General features: G+C 40.5%; 1 non-coding gene across 1 annotated transcript; it reads right to left on the bottom strand.

Annotated features, from left to right (window-relative positions):
* Window positions 1–3,885: 3,885 nt before the first annotated feature.
* Window positions 3,886–3,993, bottom strand: LOC130937136 (small nucleolar RNA R71). The gene has a single exon (XR_009068368.1). It is a non-coding gene; the product is annotated as a small nucleolar RNA R71 (small nucleolar RNA).
* Window positions 3,994–4,973: the final 980 nt, after the last annotated feature.

Raw genomic sequence — 4,973 nt, forward strand, 5'->3', positions numbered from 1 at the left:
GCGCTGGTATAAAAGCGCGCGCTTTTTGAGGAAAACGTTCTACATTCAAAAATCTACAAAAGAAGAAATCGACAAAATGCTTGAACTCAGTTTCACTAAAAGAAGGACCGACGTCAAAAGACTCGACCTCAAACAAAGAAAACCGAGCTCAAACAGGGGCACTGTTCATACCCTGGGTCGAGCTGATCGACCCGGGATGTTTAGCGACAAGGCGACCGACCTCTTCAGGTCAGACTATCCGACCTCTTTTCAAAGAGCTCGACCAAATCGACAGGAAAGCCCAATAAAGGGCCCAAATAGAGGAACACGACTCAAATCCTAAGGCAGCCTGATGAGCGGATAATTTGTACGCTTTTGGCATTGTTTTTAGTATGTTTTTAGTATGATTTAGTTAGTTTTTAGTATATTTTTATTAGTTTTTAGTTAAAATTCAATTTTCTGGACTTTACTATGAGTTTGTGTGTTTTTCTGTGATTTCAGGTATTTTCTGGCTGAAATTGAGGGACCTGAGCAAAAATCTGATTCAGAGATTGAAAAGGACTGCAGATGCTGTTGGATTCTGACCTCCCTGCACTCGAAGTGGATTTTCTGGAGCTACAGAAGCCCAATTGGCGCGCTCTCAACGGCGTTGGAAAGTAGACATCCTGGGCTTTCCAGCAATATATGATAGTTCATACTTTGCCCAAGATTTGATGGCCCAAACTGGCGTTCAAAGTCACCTTCAGAATTTCCAGCGTTAAACGCCGGAACTGGCACCAAAATGGGAGTTAAACGCCCAAACTGGCACAAAAGCTGGCGTTTAACTCCAAGAAGAGTCTCTACAAGAAAATGCTTCATTGCTCAGCCCAAGCACACACCAAGTGGGCCCGGAAGTGGATTTTTATGTCATTTACTCATCTCTGTAAACCTTAGGCTACTAGTTCTCTATAAGTAGGACCTTTTACTATTGTATTTAGATATCGGGGTAGCTATCTTTGTTCTTAGGCTATCTTAGATCATTGAGAGGCTGGCCATTCGGCCATGCCTAGACCTTATTCTTATGTATTTTCAACGGTGGAGTTTCTACACACCATAGATTAAGGTGTGGAGCTCTGTTGTACCTCGAGTATTAATGCAATTACTATTGTTCTTCTATTCAATTCCGCTTGTTCTTGTTCTAAGATATCACTTGTTCTTCAACTTGATGAATGTGATGATCCGTGACACTCATCATCATTCTCACCTATGAACGTGTGCCTGACAACCACCTCCGTTCTACCTTAGATTGGGTGAATATCTCTTGGATTCCTGATACACGATGCATGGTTGATCGCCTGACAACCGAGCGCTCGCCTGACAACCGAGCCAGCCATTCCTTGAGATCAGAGTCTTCGTGGTATAGGCTAGAACTGATGGCGGCATTCAAGAGAATCCGGAAGGTCTAACCTTGTCTGTGGTATTCTGAGTAGGATTCAATGATTGAATGACTGTGACATGCTTCAAACTCGTGAAGGCGGGGCGTTAGTGACAGACGCAAAAGAATCACTGGATTCTATTCCGGCCTGATTGAGAACCGACAGATGGATAGTCGTGCCGTGACAGGGTGCGTTGAACATTTCCACTGAGAGGATGGGAGGTAGCCACTGACAACGGTGAAACCCTTGCATAAGCTTGCCATGGAAAGGAGTAAGAAGGATTGGATGAAGACAGTAGGAAAGCAGAGAGACGGAAGGGACACAGCATCTTCATGCGCTTATCTGAAATTCCCACCAATGAATTACATAAGTATCTCTATCTTTATCTTTATGTTTTGTTCGTATATCACCATATCCATTTGAGTTTGCCTGACTAAGATTTACAAGATGACCATAGCTTGCTTCATACCAACAATCTCCGTGGGATCGACCCTTACTCGCGTAAGGTTTATTACTTGGACGACCCAGTGCACTTGCTGGTTAGTTGTGCGAAGTTGTGTTTATGCCATGGTATTGAACACCAAGTTTTTGGGGTTCATTACCGGGGATTATGAGAGTTGTGAAAAGTATTGTTCACAATTTCGCGCACCAAGTTTTTGGTGCCGTTGCCGGGGATTGTTTCGAGTACGGACAACTGACGGTTCATCTTGTTGCTTAGATTAGGTATTTTTCAGAGTTCTTAAGAATGAATTCTAGTGTTTCAAGGTGATGATCTTATCATCACCAAAGCTGATTGATTCTCATCAATTTAGCTCTTGAATGCAATGTCCTGCTGAAGCTTGGCTATTCATGTCTAATTCCTTTAGACTGAAGCTTTAGACTAACATTGCATGATTCCTGGAATTCTCATTAAGAATTTTTGATACCTTTATTTTCTTTTCCACTTAATTTTCGAAAAATCCAAAAAAATTACAAAATCATAAAAACCAAAAATATTTTATGTTTCTTGTTTGAGTCTAGTGTCTAATTTTAAGTTTGGTGTCTTGCATGCATTGTTTATTTGATCTTGGTTCTATTTTCAAGTCAATAGTACAGGGAACTGAAGATTCAGAACATGCAGCAGAGGAATTACACAGAAAAAGCTGGGCGTTCAAAACGCCCAGTGAAGAAGGACAGACTGGCGTTTAAATGCCAGCCAGGGTGCCTGGTTGGGCGTTTAACGCCCAAAAAGGTAGTGCATTGGGCGTTAAACGCCAGAATGTGCACCATTCTGGGCGTTTAACGCCAGGATGGCACAAGGGGGAGGATTTTGTTTTCAAATCAATTTTTTTTCAAGTTTTCAAAGTTTTTTCAAAATCAAATCTTTTTCAAATCATATCTTTTCAATCAAATGTTTTCAAAATCAATTTCTTTCCTTTTTCAAAGATACTTACTAACAATTAATGATTTGATTGAACATTTCAAGTATGTTGCCTTTTCTGTTGAGAAAGGTTTAATGTTTGAATCATATCTTTTCTTGTTAGGCAAGTCATTAATTTTTAAAATCAAATCTTTTTAAAATTGTTTTCAAATCATATCTTCTCAATCATATCTTTTTAATCACATCTTTTTCAAAACAGTTTTCAATCATATCTTTTTGATTTCTAATTTCAAAATCCTTTTCAAAAATTACTTGATCCCTTTCTCACTCTTGATTTTCGAAAATCAAATTAAAGTTTTTCAAAATGCTTTTAAAATCTTTTTAATTAATTTTCGAAAAATTTCCTCCTCTCTTCTCACATCCTTCTATTTATGGAGCACCACTCCTCCTCAATGCACAATTCAAACTCTATCTGACTAAGTTCGAATTCTTCTCCTTCTTCCTTCTATTTTTCTTCTTCTCTGACACCTCAAGGAATCTCTATATTGTGACATAGAGGATTCCACATTTTCTTGTTCTCTTCTCTTTCATATGAGCAGGAACAAAGACAAAAGCATTCTTGTTGAAGCTGACCCTGAACCTGAAAGGACCTTGAAGCGAAAGCTAAGAGAAGCTAAGGCACAACTCTCTGTAGAGGACCTAACAGAAATCTTCAAAGAAGAAGACATGGCATCCGAAAACAACAACAAGGCAAACAATGCAAGGAAGGTGCTGGGTGACTTTACTGCACCTACTCCCGACTTCTATGGGAGAAGCATCTCTATCCCTGCCATTGGAGCAAACAACTTTGAGCTTAAGCCTCAATTAGTTTCTCTAATGCAACAGAATTGCAAGTTTCATGGACTTCCATTGGAAGATCCTCATCAGTTTTTGGCTGAGTTCTTGCAAATCTGTGACACTGTCAAGAATAATGGGGTTAACCCTGAGGTGTACAGACTTATGCTATTCCCTTTTGCTGTAAGAGACAGAGCTAGGACATGGTTGGACTCACAACCTAAAGAAAGCCTGGACTCATGGGAAAAGCTAGTCAATGCCTTCTTGGCAAAGTTCTTTCCACCTCAAAAATTGAGTAAGCTTAGAGTGGAATTCCAAATCTTCAGACAGAAGGATGGAGAATCCCTCTATGAAGCTTGGGAAAGATACAAACAATTGATCAGAAAATGTCCTTCTGACATGCTTTCTGAATGGAGCATCATAGGTATTTTCTATGATGGTCTCTCTGAACTATCCAAGATGTCTTTGGATAGCTCTGCTAGAGGATCTCTTCATCTGAAGAAGACGCCTACAGAAGCTCAAGAACTAATTGAAATGGTTGCAAATAACCAATTCATGTACACTTCTGAAAGGAATCCTGTGAACAATGGGACTAATCAGAAGAAAGGAGTTCTTGAGATTGATACTCTGAATGCCATTCTGGCTCAGAACAAGATATTGACTCAACAAGTCAATTTGATTTCTCAAAGACTGTCTGGAATGCAAAATGCACCAAGCAGTACTAAGGATGCTTCATCTGAAGAAGAAGCTTATGATCCTGAGAACCCTTCAATGGAAGAGGTGAATTACATGGGAGAACCCTATGGAAACACCTATAATCCTTCATGGAGGAATCATCTAAATCTTTCATGGAAGGATCAACAGAGACCTCAACAGGGTTTCAACAACAATAATGGTGGAAGAAACAGGTTTAGCAATGGCAAGCCTTTTCCATCATCTTCTCAGCAACAGACAGAGAGTTCTAAGCAAAGCCACTCTGACTTAGCAACCATGGTCTCTGATCTAATCAAAACCACTCAAAGTTTCATGACTGAAACAAGGTCCTCCATTAGGAATTTGGAGGCACAAGTGGGACAGCTGAGCAAGAAAATTACTGAACTCCCTCCTAGTACTCTTCCAAGCAATACAGAAGAAAATTCAAAAGGAGAGTGCAAGGCCATTAACATGGCCGAATGTGGAGGGGAGGAAGAGGCAGTGAACGCCACTGAGGAAGACCTCAATGGACGTCCACTGGCCTCCACTGAGTCCCCCAATGAGGAACCATGGGAATCTGAGGCTCAAAATGAGACCATAGAGATTCCATTGGACTTACTTCTGCCTTTCATGAGCTCTGATGAGTATTCCTCCTCTGAAGAGGATGAGTATGTCACTGAAGAGCAAGTTGC

Source organism: Arachis stenosperma, chromosome 6, assembly GCF_014773155.1.
Source record: "Arachis stenosperma cultivar V10309 chromosome 6, arast.V10309.gnm1.PFL2, whole genome shotgun sequence".
NCBI classification, from domain to species: Eukaryota; Viridiplantae; Streptophyta; class Magnoliopsida; order Fabales; family Fabaceae; genus Arachis; species Arachis stenosperma.